Source organism: Musa acuminata, chromosome BXJ2-8 (genome assembly GCF_036884655.1).
Source record: "Musa acuminata AAA Group cultivar baxijiao chromosome BXJ2-8, Cavendish_Baxijiao_AAA, whole genome shotgun sequence".
Taxonomy (NCBI): Eukaryota; Viridiplantae; Streptophyta; class Magnoliopsida; order Zingiberales; family Musaceae; genus Musa; species Musa acuminata.
Window position 1 is genome coordinate 19,659,153 of NC_088345.1, and position 22,406 is coordinate 19,681,558.

A 22,406-nucleotide genomic window follows, 5' to 3' on the forward strand; every position below is an offset into this window, starting at 1 on the left:
TCTTCCTCCTACCAATTAATGACTATGAGGCTATGCTTGGCATAGAATGGCTGACTATGCTAGGTGATGTCTCTTGGAACTTTTTCAAATTAATTATGAAATTCTACTGCAAAGGCGAACAGATCATCCTACGTGGGAAGCGAGGAAGCAACGTAACCACCATTTCAACCCAACGAATAGAGAAAGTTTTACATAAGGTAAATGGTGGCTCTTTGATGCATCTCCAGCAATAACCAGAGGGGAAGAAAATAGAAATTGAAGATGAAAATCTTGCCCAATTGCTTGCTGAATTTGCTAACATTTTTGTTGAGCCACGTGGTCTTCCTCCTACTCGGCAACAAGACCATCGGATTCTAATCCTTCCGGGCAAGCCACAAGTGAACACTCATCCGTACCATTATCCTCACCTCCAAATGGATGAAATTGAAAAGATCATAAAAGAGATGCTTGAAACATGGGTGATTCGACCTAGTTGCAGCCCCTATTCCTCACCGGTTCTACTTGTATGTAAGAAGGACGGAACTTGGCAGATGTGCATCGACTACCAAGGTTTAAATGGAATCATCGTCAAGGAAAAGTACCTAATACTAGTGGTGGATGAACTTCTTGATGAGTTAAAAGGAGCTCGAGTCTTCACGAAGTTAGACCTCCGATCCGGTTACCACCAAATTCAGGTATGTGAAGATGACATTCCAAAAACTGCATTCCGTATACATGACGACCATTATAAATTATTGGTAATGCCTTTTGGGCTCACTAATGCTCTTTCAACCTTTCAAAGTCTCATGAACGATATTTTTCGGAGCTTTCTTCATAAATTTGTGCTGGTACTTTTCGATGATATTCTCTTTTATAGCCCTTCTCTTGAGACTTACTTTCAGCATTTATGGTTTGTTTTGACGATCCTTCGGAAGAATACTCTTTTTGTTAAGCAACCAAAGTGTAGCTTTCTCCAGCAAAAGGTAGAGTACCTTGGGCACTTAATATCAGAAGGAATGACAATAGACCCAACAAAAATTGAAGCAATGCAAGGCTGGCCGAAACCTACAAACGTGAAATTACTGTGCGGGTTCCTTGAACTAACGAGCTACTACCGAAAATTTGTTAAAGACTATGGGAAGATTAGTGCACCCCTCACTTCTCTCTTGAAAAAAGATGCCTACTAGTATTGCCCAAATTTTCATAAAAAATATTGTTAAATTATAAGGGATGCCAATGTCCATCGTAAGTGATCGTGATAGGATCTTTACTAGTAAATTTTGGACCAACTTATTTCAGTTACAGGGCACCAAACTAAAGATGAGTACAGTGTATCATCCACAAACTGATGGCCAAACAGAGGTGGTGAACAGGTGTTTAGAGATGTACCTTCGATGTTTTACAAGTGACCGGTCAAAGGAGTGGGTGAAATGGCTTCCCTAGGCCGAATGGTGGTATAATATTACATATTATTCATCTACAAAATGTGCCCCTTTTGAAGCACTGTATGGTCGGTTGGCCCTTGTGATTCTAAAGTATGCAAGTGGCTCGGCTAAGGTAGATTAGGTCGACCAAGAATTGTTTGATAGGGACAAATTACTACAACTGCTAAGGGATAATCTCTCTACCGCTCAAGCCAGAATGAAGCAACAAGCTGACACATGATGAAGTGAAAGAGAATTTTTAATAGGAGATTGGGTTTATCTTCGCCTACAACCATACAAGCAACTCTCCATCAACACTCGAGCCTCCATGAAGCTATTCTCACATTTTTATAGGCCTTGTAAAATCACAGAGCATATTGGAGTCATGGCATACAAACTTAAATTGCCTAAGGATGTCAAAATTCACCTTGTCTTCCACGTGTCATGCCTGAAGCCCAAGTTGGGAGAACACGAGTCACTCTAGATCCAGCTGCCCAACACCATTGATGATGGAGATATTGAAGCCTAACCACAAGCCATCCTCAATCGCAGAATCGTGATGCGTCGCTGACGTCCCTCTACTGAAGTACTAGTGCATTAGAATAATTTACCACTTGAAGACGCCATATAGGAATCACATGAGGAGCTAAAGGCTCGGTTCCCTGAGTTCATGAAACCTCAGCCTTGAGGACAAGGCTGATTTGGATAGGGTGGGCTTGATAAAACCCTAGCATGGTTGGGTCATACTCAACCAAGAAGCAGCTAATAAAATCTTGTGAGATTGTAATAAACCCCACCTAGCCACCTCTATCCTATAAAGAAGAGTGGCTAGGGTTTATATTTGGGCCTTTGGGCTTCCTAGCCGCTGCCCCCTTTTACTAGGTTGGTTGGTTAGAGTTGAGGGCAAAAGGGGTAACTCACTTAGGAAGTAGCCCTTATGGCTAGGGTTTGGAGCCCTATATAAGCATGTAGCTTCCATCTCTTTGGGAATAAGATTTATTTATAATTGTAGCCATTTGACAGACTTCTAGGATGGTGGAACCCCTATAGTGTTCCAAGGAGTGATCTCCCTAAAAGATCAATCTATATAGAATTTCTCTAGGGTTCTATCATTAGGTCATGCTTGCATGAAACTAATCTCTCAAATCTCATTCAAAGAACTTTTAAGGGGAATTCCTAATATTAAGTTTATCGAAGATAATGTGTATGATGTATGTCAACTAGGAAAACAAATAAAAGGTAGTTTTAAACTAAAGAATCAAATAAGCACCTCTAGACTATTGCAATTGATCAATATGGATTTTGTTGAATCTCGAATTTTGATGATAAAATCAATTGATGGGTTAATTGATCTAATCCATATTATTGAGTTAAGTGTGCAGGAGTAACTATAATAACTAGAAAACACAAAGCAAGAATACAGGAGTCAAGTTCGATGGACGTTTAAGAGTCCGAAGAATCGTCGGAGATGCTGCCGGAACCAACCGAGAAGAAATCGGGAACCTGTCGGAATTTTCGGAAGTTCGCCGAAGAGATCGTCAGAGGTTCACGGAGATCACCGAGAAGGCTTGGCTACTCGTTAAAGTCATCACAAGTTCAGGAGCTTGCTGGGAGTCCATCGGAAGAAGTTCATCGGAAAGCTCGCCGGAACAAGACTCGACGTTCGTGGTTGAAAACTTGCTTAGGATGTGTTTTGTTATGTAGATCACTTGTAATTATGATTAGGATTAAGAGATAATCCTATATCCTGGCTAGGGGCCAATTGGGCCCAAAATTAGATTTGGTTTGGGCTAAATTTGAAGCCCAACAAGTGAACCGAAGGGTCTGGCGGTGGCACCGCCCAGCACCCGAGAGCTGGGCGGTGGCACCGCCCAGCACTGTCAATGTCTGACAATGACAGGCGGTGGCACCACCAACATCGAGAACCCAAAAAGAATTCAAATTTGGAGCCCAAATTTAAATCCGCTTGAGGCCTATAAATACCCCTCAAATCTCAGCTGAGATCATAACTTTTTGAGCAGCAAGTGATTGAGAGAAAAGTCTTAGAAGAGTCTTTGCTACTCTTGTTTTCAATTTGCTAGTGTTCACCTCCTTCTTTCTTGCTGAAAATCTGTAAGAGAGTGAACCGCTTGTAAAAGTTGTAAGAGGGGTATTTACCCTTCCCTTTCAAGAGATTTGCTAGTGGAAGGTGGGAGCCTCATCGAAGAGGGGCCTCGCAAGTGGATGTAGGTCATTTGACCGAACCACTGTAAAATCGGCGTAATCTCTGGTTTGCATTTACTTATTGTCATTTATATTACTGCAAACCATTTGCACTTTAATGCTATACTGCTTTGTCTCCGTCTTTCTTATCTCTTCAAGTTAAAACACATTCGAAACGGTTTTAAACGAAAACGTTGCTTTTATCGTACGAAGTTTCCGAAAAGTGTTTAAATCGTGAAAAGTATATCGCACTTCACCGCTGCACTAATTCACCTCCCCCCCTCTTAGTGCCGCTCCGATCCTAACAATTGGTATCAGAGCAAGGCTCACTCTCATATTTGGTTTAATACCCAAGAGAGATGGCTTACTCCGGCATGCATGAGGGACACTCTATCACACGTCCACCTATGTTTAATGGGTCGGATTACACATATTGGAAGACCCGTATGAGGATCTTCCTCATTTCCATGGATTTCGAGCTTTGGACTATTGTCGAAAACGGATTTCAAAAATCTTCTCTTCCGATGAGCGAATGGAATGAATCGGAGAATAAGGTTTTTTCTTTAAACGCAAAGGCTATAAATGCCTTGTTTTGTGCACTAGATAAAAATGAGTTTAATCGTGTTTCAATTTGTGATTCGGCTTTTGATATTTGGAGAACTCTTGAGGTCACTCATGAAGGCACTAGCCGAGTGAAAGAGTCCAAAATCAACATCCTTGTGCACTCTTATGAACTTTTCCGAAAGAAACCAAGTGAGTCCATCGGAGACATGTACACCCGTTTCACGGATGTCATCAATGGACTTAAAGCTCTTGGTAAAGATTTTTCTAACTTTGAACTAGTAAACAAAATCTTAAGATCTATTCCTAAAAGTTGGGATCCAAAAGTTATGACCATTCAAGAGGCCAAGGACCTCAAAACATTCCCTCTTGAAGAACTTATTGGGTCTCTAATGACCTACGAAATGACATGTTAAGCTCATGACGAGCTCGAGAACCCCCTTCCAAAGAACAGGAAGGATATGACACTTACATCACAAGAAGATCACTTGAAAGGAACATCAAGTGATGAGGACAGTGATAATTACATTGCACTTTTGACTCAAAAAATTAAAAAATATTTAAGAAAGAACAAATTTAAAAATAATACAAAAAATAAAGTTGAACAAAAGAAGGACCAAGTGATTTGCTATGAGTGTAAAAAACCGGGACACTACAAGAACGATTGTCCTCAAGCCAAAAAGAGAACATCAAAGAAGAAGGCGCTCAAGGCAACGTGGGATGATTCAAGCGCGTCCGAAGAAGAGGAGTCCAACACCGAGCAAGTTGCTCATTACGTGCTAATGGCTTTAGGAGAAGAGGTATGTGATTTATTTAATGAAGATTTATCTTTTGAAGAACTCTCTATCGCTTTTCATGAATTATTTGATGAATGTAGAACTATTAGCAAGAAGTTAAGTATCATAAAGAAAGAGCATACTTTGCTACAAGATTAGTTTGATAGTCTTCAAACTCCTCCATGCTCCAAGTATGAGCATTTAGAAGCAATAAAAAATGAAAATTTGCTTCTTAAAGAAACCTTAAACAAGTTTAAGGTTGGTAGCAAAGGATTAGATATGATCCTTGCACACAAGGGTCACGTCGCAAATAGAAATGGAATTGGATTTGTAAAAGGATTACATCAAAATCCTACCACTTTCATAAAAGGACCTACATTACATGTTTCCTCTTATATGAAATGCAACTTCTGTTGCAAATCCGGACATATTGCCTACAAATGTCCATTTAGGAAAATTAGTTCACAAAAATTAATATGGGTTCCTAAAGGAACTATAAAGGATTCAATAATAAATAACAAAGTTAGTGGATCAATTTTTGAGGCACCCAAAATCAAATGGGTACCTAAAAGTCATCCTCTTTTGTAGACAAACCCACAAGCTAGGAGCAAGAGATGGTATCTTGATAGTGGATGCTCAAGACATATGACTAGAGATCCATCTCATTTTTCTATGCTCACTAGCAAAGAAGAAGGGTATGTCACCTTCGGAGACAACAATAAAGGCAAAATCATTGGCAAGGGAATTATTGGTAACAAATTTCGTTTTTCCATTGATGATGTTTTACTAGTTGATGGATTGAAACATAATCTCTTGAGTATTAGTCAACTATGCGATAAAGGTTATATCGTTAGATTCGAATCAAATGTGTATTATCGAAAAACCAAACAATAACTTGACTATAATTGCATTAAAACAAAATAATGTCTACACCATCAACCTTGATGAACTAAGTAATGAAATGTGCTTCTCCGCTCTAAATGATGATGCTTGGCTTTGGCATAGGAGATTAGGCCATGCAAGCATGAAACTAATATCTAAGATCTCATCTAGAGAATTAGTACGAGGGATTCCAAATATGAAGTTTACTAAGGACAGAGTATGTGATGCATGTCAACTAGGTAAACAAATAAAAACTAGTTTCAAACCAAAAAATCAAATTAGCACCACTAGACCACTATAATTGATCCATTTGGACTTATTCGGACCAATTGACACAATAAGTCTAGGAGGAAGCAAATATACGTTTGTAATTGTGGATGACTATACTAGGTACACTTGGACCTATTTCTTAGTCCACAAAAGTGATTGCTTCAAGTGCTTCTTAAAATTTTGTAAACTCACTCAAAACGAAAAGGGCTTCATGATTTCATCAATTCGGAGTGATCATGGTGGCGAATTTCAAAACCTTGATTTCCAAAATCTTTGTGAAGTTAATGGATACAATCACAACTTCTCCACTCCAAGAAATCCCCAACAAAATAGAGTAGTTGAAAGAATAAATAGAAACCTATAAGAAATGGCAAGAACTATGTTAAATGAACATAGTTTACCTAAGTATTTTTGGGCCGAAGCCATAAATACGACTTGCTACATCATGAAGAGGGTCCTAATAAGACCATCCCTATCAAAAACTCCCTATGAATTATGGAATAATAAAAAATCAAATATTTCCTATTTTAAAGTTTTCGGTTGTAAATGCTTTATTTTGAATGAAAAGGATGCCTTAGGAAAATTTGATGCTAAATCCGATTAAGGCATCTTTCTTGGTTACTCTTCCATTTCTAAGGCTTTTCGAGTTTTTAATAAAAGAACCTTAGTAATAGAAGAGTCTATTCATGTAGTTTTTAATAAAATTTTTAATTTAAAGAAAAATGATTTTGATGATGATCTTGGTTTTGATAATTTGAATTTAAATGAACCCCCTCCTCAAAATAGCAACTTGGATGCACCTTCTTCCGAAATTTCCTTACCCAAGGAATGGAAGTATATAGATGCTCATCCAAAGGAGCTAAGTATAGGAGATACATCAAAAGGGGTTCAAACTCGTTCCTCTTTCAAGAATTTTTGTGCTAACGCCGCCTTCCTTTCTCAAATCGAACCTAAATGCATTAACGAGGCCATAAAAGATTATTTTTGGGTTATTGCAATGCAAGAGGAAATGAATCAATTTGAGAGGAATAAGGTATGGAAGCTTGTTCCTAGACCTAGTGACCATTTAGTCATTGGTACTAAATCGGTCTTTAGAAACAAGACAAAAATGGTATCGTGGTTAGAAACAAGGCTAGATTAGTGGCCAAAGGTTTCAACCAAGAAGAAGGTATCGATTACGAAGAAACCTTCGCTCCCGTGGCTCGATTAGAAGCCATAAGGATGCTCCTTGCCTATGCTAGTAGTAATAATTTTAAACTATTTCAAATGGATGTCAAAAGTGCTTTTTTGAATGGTTTTATTTCCGAAGAAGTATATGTCGAACAACCTCCCGGATTTGAAAATTCTCTTCTTCCTAGCCATGTATTCAAATTGACTAAGGCTCTCTATGGCTTGAAACAAGCTCCTAGAGCTTGGTATGAAAGGCTTAGTTCCTTTCTTATTTTAAATAATTTTAACAAAGGCAAGGTTGATACTACATTGTTTATTAAACATTTTGAAAATAATTTTCTTATTGTGCAAATTTATGTTGACGATATTATTTTTGGCTCTTCGGATGAGTCACTATGTGAATCATTTGCCAAATGTATGAGTCATGAATTTGAAATGAGTTTAATGGGTGAATTAACTTTCTTTTTAGGATTACAAATCAAACAACTTAGTGATGGTATATTTCTTAACCAATCTAAATATACATTAGAATTGTTAAAATGATTTAACATGGATAATTCAAAAGCAATAAACACCCCTATGAGCACTTCGACTAAGTTAGATATGGATGAAAATAGTGAAAATTTTGATCAAAAAACATATAGGGGAATGATAGGTAGTCTACTCTACCTCACCGTGACTAGACCGGATATTATGTTTAGTGTAGGACTTTACGCTATGTTTCAATCAAATCCTAAATTATCTCATCTTAAAAGTGTTAAAAGAATATTTAGGTATCTTAAAGGAACTCCAAATCTAGGACTGTGGTATCCAAAATCTGAAAATTTTGATTTAATAGCTTATGCATATGCCGATTTTGACGGATGCAGGATAGATAGAAAAAGTACATCTGGAACATGCCAATTTTTAGGACATGCACTTGTTTCTTGGACTTCCAAGAAACAAAATTCAGTTGCACTATCTACGGCGGAAGCCGAATACATTGCTGCAAGTGCATGTTGTGCACAAGTTGTTTGGATGAAAAATACATTAGTAGACTATGGAATTCACTTTAAAAACATTCCCATAAAATGTGATAATACTAGTGCCATATGTCTTACTAAAAATCCAATTCAGCACTCTAGAACTAAGCACATCGACGTTAGGCATCATTTCATACGCGATCATGTCCTTAACAATGATGTTGTTCTAGAATTCATTGACACAAAGTATCAATTAGTAGATATATTTACAAAAGCTTTGAATGAAGACCAATTTGAATTCATTAGAAGGGAATTAGGTATGTTAAATTGTCCCTAAGAATAAACTTGTTTGAATGGATTTTCTGTAAAGTTTTTTATTCTCTCTCAATTCCTCGGTGAATCTAATCCTTCTCTTTCGATTCTAAATGACTTGTTAAATTATCTTATCCTATCTTGAGTCAAACACCGCTCCCATCTGATCAAGATTAATGATGTTATGATATTTTGAATCTCGAAATTGATTTTGATGGCTTGATTATGAGTTTCAAGTTGACGAATTGAATTTGAATGGATTTATATTCAAATTATGATCTTGACTTATTGGAGTTATTACTTGAAATTTTTTTTCTTATCCCAATCTCTTCTTTGTACATCTACAATTTTTGTTATTTATAGAAAGAAAAGATTTGATAATATGGATGAATGCTGAATTTTCCTTTAAGATGAACTCTACGTAAAGATTTCAGCATACTTAATTTTGAATGATAAAATCTTTGTATGATCAATGATAATATAGATGAATGATGTATGATCAATGATAAAATCTTTGTATGACGAATTATGTGCTTCAAGTCTCATTCCCTTTTTGTTGATGACAAAGGGGGAGAAAAGTGATGACTTGTATCATTTTAATAGCATGACATATATGCCTTGCAAAATCCTTGAGAATATCACAAGATCGATTGATCATATTGAAAGCATGTCTTACATTTATATTATGAAATTCATGTTGAAAATCTTTATCTCCTGCCATAGTAAAAATTGTCTCTTATCATTCGACTTGAAAATGATTTTCATCGAAGTTTTGTATTCACTATTGCTTAATTAGAATAATGATAAGTTCTACGGTTAGAACTTATCGGTTTATGCTTGAATTCAATGGATGAAATTCAAGTGTTTTCATCTTCTCATAATATGGCATATAGATAGGGGGAGTTATGTTTAACTCCGTCATCAATTGATTGTCATCATCAAAAAGGGGGAGATTGTTGAATCTCATATTTTGATGATAAAATCAATTGATGGGTTAATTGATCTAATCCATATTATTGAGTTAAGTGTGTAGGAGTAACTACGATAACCAGAAAACACAAAGCAAGAATACCGGAGTCAAGTTCGATGGACGTTTAAGAGTCCAAAGAATCGTCGGAGATGCTGCCAGAACCAACCGAGAAGAAATTGGGAACTTGTCGGAATTTTTGGAAGTTCGCCGAAGAGATCGTCGAAGGTTCACGGAGATCACCGTGAAGGCTCGGCTACTCGTTAAAGTCATCACAAGTTTGGTAGCTTGCTGGGAGTCCGTCGGAAGAAGTTCGTCGGAAAGCTCGCCGGAACAAGACTCGACGTTCGCGGTTGAAAACTTGCTTAGGATTGTTTTGTTATATAGTTCACTTGTAATTAGGATTAGGATTAAGAGATAATCCTATATCCTGGCTAGGGGCTAACTGGGCCCAAAATTAGACTTGGTTTGGGCTAAATTTGAAGCCCAACAAGTGAACCGAAGGGTCTGGCGTTGGCACCGCCAGACTAGGCGGTTGCACCGCCTAGCACCCGAGAGCTGGGCGGTGGCACCGCTCAACACTGTCAATGTCTGATAGTGATAGGCGGTGGCACCGCCCAGCACTGTCAATGTCTGACAATGATAGGCGGTGGCACCGCCAGCATCGGGAACCCAAAGAGAATTCAAATTTGGAGCCCAAATTTAAATCCTCTTGAGGCCTATAAATACCCCTCAAATCTCAGCTGAGATCACAACTTTTTGAGCAGCAAGTGATTGAGAGAAAAGTCTTAGAAGAGTCTTTGCTAGTCTTGTTTTCAATTTGCTAGTGTTCACCTCCTTCTTTCTTGCTGAAAATTTGTAAGAGAGTGAACCGCTTGTAAAAGTTGTAAGAGGGGTATTTACCCTTCCCTTTCAAGAGATTTGCTAGTGGAAGGTGGGAGTCTCATCGAAGAGGGGCATCGCAAGTGGATGTAGGTCATTTGACCGAACCACTGTAAAATTGGCATAATCTCTGGTTTGCATTTACTTATTGTCATTTATATTATTGCAAACCATTTGCACTTTAATGCTATATTGCTTTGTCTCCGTCTTACTTATCTCTTCAAGTTAAAACGCAATCAAAACGGTTTTAAATGAAAACATTGCTTTTATCGTACGAAGTTTTCGAAAAGTGTTTAAATCGTGAAAAGTATATCGCACTTCACCGCTGCACTAATTCACCCCCCCCCCTCTTAGTGCCGCTCCGATCCTAATAGATTTGTTTGGACCAATAGATACATTAAGCCTAGGAGGTAGCAAATACGCCTTTGTCATTGTGGATGATTATAGTAGATACACTTGGACATACTTATTGGAATACAAAAGTGATTGCTTTAGGTAAGTTTCTAAGTTTTGTAAACTTGTTCAAAATGAAAAAGGCTTTATGATTTCATTAATTCGGAGTGATCATGATGGCAAATTTCAAAACTATGATTTCTAAAATTTTTATGAATCTAATGGATACAACCACAATTTTTTTACTTTGAGAAATCTTCAATAAAATGAAGTAGTAGAAAGAAAAAATAGAAATTTACAAGAAATGACAAGAACTATGTTGAACGAACATAGCCTACCCAAATATTTTTTGGCCGAAGCCGTTTATACGACATGCTATGTCATGAATAGGGTTCTAGTAAGACCAATACCTTGCAAAACTCTTTATGAATTGTGGAATAACAAAAAACCTAATTTTTTATACTTTAAAGTTTTCAGTTGTAAATGTTTTCTCTTGAACGAAAAAGATGCCTTAGGAAAATTTGATGCAAAATCTGATGAAGGGATTTTTCTTGTCTATTCTTCTATTTCTAAAGCCTTTCATATCTTTAACAAAAGAACTTTGGTTATAGATTCATGTTGTCTTTAATGAAGTTTTTAAATTTAAGAAAAATGAGTTTGATGATGATCTTAATTTTGATGCTTTGAATTTAAATGAACCCTCTCCTCCAACTAGCAACTTGGATACATCTTCTTCCAAAATATCCTTGCCCAATGAATGGAAGTATGTAGATGCTCATCCTAAGGAGGTAATCATAGGAGACACATCAAAAGTGGTTCAAACTCATTCTTCTCTTAAAAATTTTTGTGCCAATGCCGCTTTTCTTTCACAAATTGAACTAAATGCATTGATGAGGCCTTGAAAGACGATTCATGGGTTATTGCAATGCAAAAAGAGTTGAACCAATTTGAGAGAAATGAGGTGTGGAAGCATATTCCGAGACCTAATGACTATTTAGTTATCGGTAATAAATGGGTCTTTAGAAACAAGCAAGATGAATTTGGTATCGTGGTTAGAAACAAGGCTATATTAGTGGCCAAGGGTTTCAACCAAGAAGAAGGTATCGATTATGAAGAAACCTTCACTCATGTGGCACAATTGTAAGTCATAATGATGCTCCTTGCCTATGCTAGTAGTAAGAATTTGATGTTATTTCAAATGGATGTCAAAAGTACTTTTCTTAATGGCTTTATTTTTTAAGAAGTTTATGTTGAACAACCTCCTAGATTTGAGAATAATAATTTTTCAAATCATGTGTTTAAATTGACTAAAGCTCTCTATGGATTAAAACAAGCTCCAAGGGCTTGGTATGAGAGACATAGCTCATTTGTTATCCAAAATAATTTCTCTAAAGACAATGTCGATACTACATTGCTTATTAAAAAATTTGAAAATAATTTTCTTGTTGTTCAAATTTATATTGATGATAATATTTTTGGTTCTACAAATGAATCCTTATGCGAATCATTTGCTAAGAGTATTAGCCAAGAGTTTGAAATGAGTTTAATGGGTGAACTAACTTTCTTTTTAGGCTTACAAATCAAACAATTTAATGATGGTATTTTTCTTAGTCATACAAAATATGCATTAGACTTGCTAAAATGGTTTAATATGGATAATTCAAAGGTTATCAATACTCCTATGAGTATCTTCACTAAGTTAGACATTGACGAAAGTGGAGAAAGCTTTGATCAAAAAGCTTATAGGGGTATTATAGGTAGTTTATTATACCTTACCACAACTAGACTAGACATCATGTTTAGCGTAGGACTTTGTGCTAGGTTTTAATCTAATCCTAAGCTATCTCATCTTAAAGTAGTTAAAAGAATTCTTATATATCTTAAAGGAACCACTAATCTAGGATTATGGTATCCAAAATCTGAAAACTTTGAATTAATTGCTTATGCTTATGCGGATTTTGCTGAATGTAGATTAGATAGAAAAAGCACATCCAGAATATGTCAACTCTTAGGTCATGCACTTGTCTCTTAGTCTTCCAAGAAACAAAACTTTGTTGCACTATCTACAACCGAAGCCAAATACATAGCGGCTAGTGTATGTTGTGCACAAGTTGTATAGATAAAAAATACATTAGAAGATTATAAAATTCACCTTAAGAATATTTTCATAAAATGTGATAACATGAGTGCAATATGTTTAACGAAAAATCCTATTCAATACTCTAGAACTAAATATATTAACATTAGGCATCATTTCATAAGAGATCATATTAATAACCATGACATATCTTCAGAGTTTATTAATACGAAATATCAATTAGCCGATATCTTTACAAAACCTTTAAACGAAGAACAATTTGATTTTATTAGAAGAGATTTAGGGATGTTAAATTGTCTGAATGCATAAGTTTGTTGTATTTCTTTTCTGGACTATCTCCCTCTTAATTCATCTCATGAATGGAGCTTTTATGAACTTATTTCATTTTTATCTTCCTCTTAATTTAGAATCAAATTTGTTTCATATGATGCTCCATCACTTAATGATTTTTGATACACTTAATCACTTCACTCATGGAATTCGTTGACAAATACATCTTTCAAGGATTTCACTCTTGTGAATTTTTAATGAGAAATGAATTTGATTGATGAAGTCTTATTTATGGATTTCTTTTTCATATGATGCTCTCTTCCCATGAATTCTTCCTTTCTCTTCTCATGAAAGAAGAATTTTTATGAATTTTTGGTATGTGATAATCACTTGCTAGAATGGAGATTTGATTTCATATAGATTGTTGAATCTCATATTTTGATGATGAAACTACTTGATATATGTTTATGATTTAATCTGCATTTTGAGTGACGCAGGATGCTTCGATCAGGATGAGACAATTAAAGCAGGAAAATCATGTTGTGCCGGAAGAACATGTCAGATGATTGGACGACGGGCCGGTGGATTGATCGATGTATCGATAGAAGGATTCGGGCCATGGACTCGAGCATCGGGCCAAGAAGAGCGGGTATTGTGCCAAGGATATCGGAGTTGCGGAGTCAACTGGCCGATTGGGTAATAGGCTGCAGAAGAGGACGATGCGCCAAAGAATCGGACGAAGCGTCGAGGGACCAATGACATGCCGGACAACTTGGTTAATTGCTTAGGATTAATTGTCTCGATCGAAGTTTTATTTTAAGTGTGCATGATTAACTACAATAGAAGAAAGACATGCAGCAGGAGTTACGCCGGAGTCAAGACAATGATCACATTGGGAGTTCGAGAGTTCGACGGAAGTTTGGATAGTCGTCAGAGGTTCTGCGGGAACAAATGCGAGAAGTCCATGAGCTTGCCAAAGAAGCTCGTCGGAACTCGTCAAGTGGATCGTCACAAATCCAGGAGTTTGCCGGAAGTCCGCAGGAGCATCACCGAGGGTTCATCGGATGATCGACGGAAGTTCGCCGGAAGCTCGTCGGAAGAAGCGATTGACGCACCAGAGCAAATTGCAGTAAATGTCTTAGGGAATATCGTAGTTAGCACAATGATTAAGTTGGAAATGGGAGGTGATCCCATTTAACTTAATCTTGGGCCAATTGGGCCCCTGAAAAACCTAAATTGGGCCGAATGGATCAACCCATTCGGACCCTGATTTCTGCCAGGCAGTTGAACCGCCCAAGGCAGGAGGTTGCACCGCCTGGGCTTAGTCTCCGAGCAAGACTGGGAGGTGCAACCGCTCCAGCCAAGCGGTGGCACCGCTTGGGCTCAGTCTCCGAGCGAGATTGGGCGGTGCAACCTCCCCTGACAGGAGGTGGCACCGCTTGGGCTCGGTCTCCGAGCATTGGCTGAGCGGTGCAATCGCCTCAGTCAGGAGGTTGCACCGCTGGAGCTCGGTCTTCGAGCTCTGGCAGGAGGTGCAACTGCCCCTGATAGGAGGTGGCACCGCCTAGAGGCTCAGTCTTCGAGCTCTACTAGGCGGTGCAACTGCTCCAGTCAGGAGGTGCAACCGCCAGATCTCGGAATTCCAGGAATTGACAGTTTTGAGCTCCAAATTTGAACTAGGTTGGGGCCTATAAATACCCCACCCATTCAGCACTGAAACAACAAGAAACTAACACCGAAATCCTGATCTTGTTCTGTGATTTTTAGTGCTAAAAATTGTTGTAAAGGCCAAAAGTTCTTCTCCCTCTTTTCTTCCAAGTTCTGAGTTGTAAAGAGAGGAGACAAAATTCTATAAGGGTTGTCTCCTAAGCCCGTCAAAAGGAGTGAAACTGTAAAAGGGTGGTTGGCCTTCGCCTATTGAAGGAAGGCCTCTAGTAGACGTCGGTGACCTGGTTGGTGGAGGAAGCCAAAAGTGGAGTAGGTCAAGATTGACCGAACCACTCTAAATCTCGGTTTGCATTTACTTTGAGCATATTATCTTTATTACAAACCTCCTCTAAAGTTTACTACTTTCTGCGCATATATGATCGGGTTTCAAGCTTTGCACTTTCTGAATCAGCGTTTAGACGTAAATCTGTTTTTTCATACGAATATCATATTTCAGTTTGCGCCTACTATCGGATTTGAATCATAACTGCAAACTGCATTTATATCTTTGCTGCATCTCACTTAAACAAAAGTTAAAGTGACTTACGAATCGACTTTCTTACCGAAATCACTTTTAACGAATGAACGCAGTTTTTATCGTAAAAGGTTTTCCGCTGCACTAATTCACCCCCCCCCCCCCCCCCCCCCCCTCTTAGTGCTCTTGATCCTAACAATTGGTATCAGAGCCCGGTATTTCTCATTTTGGATTTACACCCGAGAGAAATGGCTCTTCATGGCTTTCAAGAAGGCTTATCGGTCTTTCGTCCACCGTTGTTTAACGGATTGGACTACACTTATTGGAAAACTCGAATGAGAATTTTCTTGATTTCTATGAATTTGGATTTATGAAATATCATTGAAAACTGTTTTCAACTTCCCTCTAAACCGATAAACGAATGGTCGGATTTGGAGAAGAAGTATTTTTCTTTAAACGCAAAGGCTTTGAATGCCTTATTTTGCGCTTTGGACAAAAATGAGTTCAATCGGATTTTTACGTGCGAAACGGATTTTGACATTTGGCGAACACTTGAAATCACGCACGAGGGAACTAGTAGAGTCAAAGACTCGAAAGTTAACATTTTATTGCATGATTTTGGGCTTTTTCGAATACAACCAAGCGAGACTATAGGCGACATGCACACCCGTTTCACGGATGTCGTCAATAGTTTAAGAGCTCTTGGAAAATGTTTTTCGGATTTTGAACTCGTAAATAAGATTTTGTGTTCTCTTTCTAAGAAGTGGGATTCAAAAATAACTGTAATACAAGAAGCTAAAAACCTAAACAACTTACCACTTGAAGAACTAATTGGTTCATTGATGACATATGAAATGGTGCATAATGCACATGATGAACATGATGAACAAAATCACCTTCCAAAGAATAGGAACGATTTGGAACTCCGGACAAATGAATACCACTTGAGCGATGACTCAAGTGATGAGGACAATGATGAACTTGAACTTCGAACACTAAATCTTAATAAGTTTATTAAATAAAAATCTAAAATAAATAATAAACTTGAATGAAGGAAGAGGCCAAAGAAGAAGAACACAAAGTGGGATGAATCGAGCTCCTCCGAAGATGAGGAGAAAATCAAGAAAGGCAAGGTGGCAAACTACGCCTTAATCGCTTTCAATGATGAGGTAATCAAAATCCCCCTAATTTATTTTAAAATTACTTAATGCTTTCATGATGTATTTTCTCTTTTAGTTTAGAATTAATTTTCTTAAAAATTACATGTTTAAAAAAAAATTATGATCATGCTAAGTAATTTTGAAAATGATAGTATTACATATTTTATGATAAACAAATAAAATGATCTTGATTGAAAATATGAAATCATGGTTAAGAAGTAATAATGTGTATTACTTTGATTTCCATTGTTATTTCTCGATTTTGATTAAAAAAAAAAATCATGTTTGATTTGAAGAAATGCATAATGATGAAATTAAATATTTTGATTAACAATTTTATGCATGAGATTTTAAGCTGATGATAAGCATGTGTTATTTTCATGAGTGTATTTCAAAAACTATGAAAAAAATGTGCTCGAATGCAGGAACTTGTTAAGATTATTTTTCGGACTTTCTTGATTCAATATTCAAATCACTTAATTGCCATGATGATTTTACACTATTACATGCCTTAATAACATGTTGGAAGTTATGTGTTTTGGATACATAAATTTTTATGATCATGAGCATGTTTTATCTTCATGATTGAACTTGAAAATCTATAGCAAAATCTTGTCCGAATGCATGAAAGTGTTAATTTCATTTTCGGATTCGCTTAACAATTGGTATCCTAACAATCGGATTTTCTCATACACTTATTATATGAAAAATATTTTTCTGAAATGGATTTGATGAAATGATTCCTGCTTATAAATTCCATCTTGAAACATGAATGATAGTGTTTTTACTTGCAAAGATTTGTTTCACATACATATCTCCTATGATTCATATGTAGAGAAAGAATTTATAAATCATAATACAATGAGATTTCTTATGCAAAAATAAAGTGCTTTTGTGATTCTTTGCTAAAGAAAATAATTATTAAAATCATGATCTTGATAATTATAACATGAAGCTCTTTATAAATCAAGATCGTTCATTATGCTCCCTACATTTATCAAAAAGGAATTCTTCAAATGAAGTGTAACTTGTCTTTTGATTTCTCAGAATTCAATGAAGTGTCATATTGATATCTTAATACTTGGAATATTTTAAAATGTGATCTTGATAAGAATGTTTCAAGTTGCTCTTTGTGCTATATCTTTTCAAATGAATCATGAGCCTTGATATCATATATTTCATAATATAGAAATAACAAGATTTCTTTGCCTTGTATGTCTTGTGTGATGATTGTACATCAATTTGCTTTATTAAGAATTATATGAATCTTGATCGTGAACTTGTTAAGAAAAATTTTAATGAACCATGAATCATATCTTCGGTATTCACGAATTGATCCTCATTGATATCTTTCATTGATATGATAAATTATCATCTCATGATATATCGCATAATTATATCATGCTTTGCAATTGTATCATGTGATCTTTGCTGAATTTTCACATTGATATTCTTTATGACATGATTTCTTTGTATTGTTGTCTTGTATGCTTCATGTGATAATATGAATACATGAAACACTTATGATATGATTTTTATGCAATTCCTTGTATTCATGAAATGTTTATCTCATCACCTAATAATTCTTCTTGATATTCCTTATGTGATGATAAGAATACATGAAATATTCATTAATTTGTTTTGATGTATACAAATAAGAAGTTTCGATCATGCATGATAGGATGTAATGAATTTTGATATTTAGATACCATCATTTGAATAGCTATGATCATGTTGCCAAAATGATATATCATGAATGCTTGAATATCATGTTTGATATGCTCATAATGATGATTGATTTTTCGGTATCATGCATAAAAAATGAAATGTTAATGAATTTGTGCATTAAAACTATAATGATGCACAAATAAGAATGATTACTTACCTTTGTCATGATTTAGAAATTGATGTAAAAGGTTTTTCCCTTCTTTTTGACAATGACAAAGGGGGAGATAGATTGCTAGCACAATTCAAGAAAAAGACAAAAATTACAAAAGAGAAGAAATTGCTATCTTGAACATCACCGATAATTGCTAGCTTGAAATGTCAAGAAAATGCAAAAACTTATTTATTTTCTTGCACATCTAAAGAGAAGATGCAAATGTAACACTTGCCAAATTGTTTGCTTGCCTCATGTCAAACATTATCTCTTGCTAGTTTGGCATTTTGCTAGCTTGCACTTTGCAAAGAAAGCAAAAATGACACTTCTCAAAAGAGAAGAAAGAGCTTGTTATCTTGAAACATCACAAGCTAGCTAAACAAAAATTGCAAAAGTGTTATCTTGCCTATCTCAAGAAGCAAAACTTGCATATCGTAAAAATTATTAGCTTGTAGTATAAAGAGAAGCAAATAGTTGCTATCTCAAGAAAATTAAACATGCTAAACTTACACCTTGCAATGGAAGCAAAATTGCGAGCTCAAACATTGCAAAGGAAGCAAAAATTTGCTAGCTTGCAACTTGCATATTTCAAGAAGCGAGAGTTGCCTTCTTGAACATCTCTAAATTGCTAGCCTACAAGTTCTAAAATGTTGTAACATTGCTTGCTTGTATGTTCTAAAAGTGCTATCTTGTATGCTGTAAAACTTGCATATCTAAAACTTGATAGCTTGAATGTTCTAAGCATGATGTAACATTTGCTGAATTTTCTGGCTTCAAAACTACATGATGATAAAACTTGATATTATGTTTTTCATGCAATAAGTTAAACTAATATTCCAAACATAAGAATAGTTGGACTTCTCCTTTTTGTTGATGACAAAGGGGGAGAAGTATGATGTTATGTATAAGTTTATGCATAAGTTCATGATGACGTGTTGCAAGTATTCATGATGAATATTGCAATGACTTGAATTCAGTTTGAATTCAAGGTTCTATCAATATGGCATATTGATAGGGGGAGTTTGTTTAAACTCTGGGAGTTAAGTTTAACTCTGTCATCAAGTGGTTGTCATCATCAAAAAGGGGGAGATTATTGAATCTCGTATTTTGATGATGAAACTACTTGATATATGTTTATGATTTAATCTACGTTTTGAGTGACGCAGGATCCTACGATCAGGATGAGACAATTAAAGCAAGAAAATCATGTTGTGACGGAAGAACATGTCAGAAGATTAGACTACGGGTCGGTGGATCGATCGACGTATCGATAGAAGGCTTTGGGCCGTGGACTCGAGCATCGGGCCAAGAAGAGCGGGTATTGTGCCAAGGATATCGGAGTTGTGGAGTCAACTAGCCGATTGGGTAATAGGCTGCAGGAGAGGACGATGCGCCGAAGAATCAGACGAAGCGTCGAGAGACCAATGACATGCCGGACAACTTGGTTAATTGCTTAGGATTAATTGTCTCGATCGAAGTTTTGTTTTAAGTGTGTAGGATTAACTATGAAATAAGAAAGACATGCAGCAGGAGTTGCGCCGGAGTCAAGACAATGATCACATTGGGAGTTCGAGAGTTCGACGGAAGTTCGAACAGTTGTCAGAGGTTCTACGGGAACAAATCCGAGAAGTCCATGAGCTTGCCAAAGAAGCTCATCGGAACTCGCCAAGTGGATCGTCGCAAGTCCAGGAGTTTGCCGGAAGTCCGTAGGAGCATCACCGAGGGTTCATCGGATGATCGACGGAAGTTCGCCGGAAGCTCGCCGGAAGAAGCGATTGACGCACCGGAGCAAGTTGCAGTAAATGTTTTAGGGAATATCATAGATAGCACAATGATTAAGTTAGAAATGGGTGTAACATCCCCCATTTTTAAAAAATTTAGTAAAAGGTTTGTTTGTAAAAATAAGGATTATTTAATAATTATTTTATATTTAATGATATTATATTAAAAGTTTATGGCTAGGGACCTAAGAGTAAATATTAGAAGTTTGATATAATTTATGAAAGATTCAGATTTAATTTAAAAAAAAAAATAGTGGACATGTGTCACTAGCTAACCTAATTGTGCCACTTATGTTTACTCTAAAGATGACACCTAGCCCCTTTCATGCATGCATGACACCTTGGAACTTTTGCATTAGCCAAAACCCAAATAATTAGATGAAAGGTTAAAGAAAACAAACCTGAAGAGTTGTAGCCAACGTGAGTTTGAGAAGAGAAGGGAAGAAGAAGAAGAAGAAGAAGAAGAAGAAGAAGAGCTTGAGGTTTTTCATCAATTTTCTCACATTTGGGATTCAAATAATTTTAAGGCAAGTGTTCTAACCCCATCCCACAGTAACCTTAATCTCTGTTTCCATTTTTATTCTAAAAAATTTGAAAGATTTAAACAGAGAACCAGACCTTCTTTTGTTTTGATATAAAGCTATGAATCTATAATTTTTCGGTAATCTGACCTCTATGCAATGTTTCGGTTATACCATTTTGTAATAAACTCTGATTTAGACAAGACCTATTCCATTTCAAAGTAGACAAAAAAATCTTTATTTTGTTACTAAGATAAAATGATTTGGAGTTTAAATGCCTACTATGACTTTTGTTTAAATTAACCCTACAGATTCTGCAAAACAGGGACTAAAATTTCTGACCTCTTGTTGCTTAACTACTTATAACTTTTTGCTGTGAACTCAGATACCTACAAAGTATTATTTATTCGAAGCTAGACTCAAAATTCTTTCTGTGTATATCTGATTTTGAAATTTTTGGAGTATAATTGCTAACTGAAACATCTGCTTTCATCAACCCTATGGATTCAGTAAAATAGAGCTAATATTTTCAGACCTTTCGCTACAAAATTATCTGTAACTCCCTGTTAAAATTCCAATTCTTGTAAAACTTGATTTTCCTAAAACTAGATTGACAAATCTTTCTAATGACACCTATTTTGTATAAATTAGACCATAATTGGTTATTCAAATAGTTTATACAATGTTCCTATCAAATTCTGCCAGAATCAAGCTTTGGTCGATTTCGGCTTTCCTTGTTTGTTCTATTTGGAAATCGATTTCGGCAAAAACTCTTACTTCAGTTAAGCTTTACATTATTACCTTAAATTCCTGTATAATTTTGTCCTTTATTTATTTGTACATCTGCAGCTATCATCTAAAGATCATATTTGCATCGTAATGATTCGGCACATGCATCCCATTGTTCCGCATTTTCTTTCGATATGTGCCTCTTCCAGTTTCATTTCTTTGGACATTGAATTCACCTAACTTTCTTATTTCAATTGAGCTATGTGTGATTTCTTGAAATCCTTGTATGCTCTTGCTTTTGTTTTCTTTCAAATCTGAATACATTTATGAAAGATTATGTTTGTATCGTATTGACTCGAAAGGCATATGTACATTTCGTTATTCCGCATGTGCTTCCGATATGTCCCAATTCATTATTCACAATACCCTTTTGTACTCTGGTGTTTGTGGGATTATTTGGACCATTGCCAGAAATGGTAAAGTGAGTTATGCTTAGAGCCCGCGATGCTCTAGATTATGTTTGGTAGTCATTCAGAAACGGATGGACCATATTATGTTTGGAATCCCACTTCACCTTCTATCTATTTGATATGAAATTCAGAGCCGACCTAGCACTTGGGCAGGGTGAGAGGGCTCGAGTAGGAAAGGGCTACCCGTGGATGGAGTCGAGAACTCATCACGGCGTGGAGCCACCACTGAGTTAAACCTCACATGCACTATGCTAGAGTACGACGTTTGAGCTTCTATTTCGTATTTGTTCTTTGATATGTTCTGAAATGCTTCTTATGCTTCCGAAATATTTCCATATGCCATTGATACGTTCTGAAGTATTTCATTCACTATTGATATGTTCCGAACTGTTTAATATGCCATTGATATCCAAAATGCTCCTTACGTCTTTGTTATGCTTTAAAATTGTCATATGTCATCGATATGCTCCTTATGCTAATGATATGCTCCAATTATCTTTCCTCGATTATATGAACAAAACGTGCTTCGAACAAAA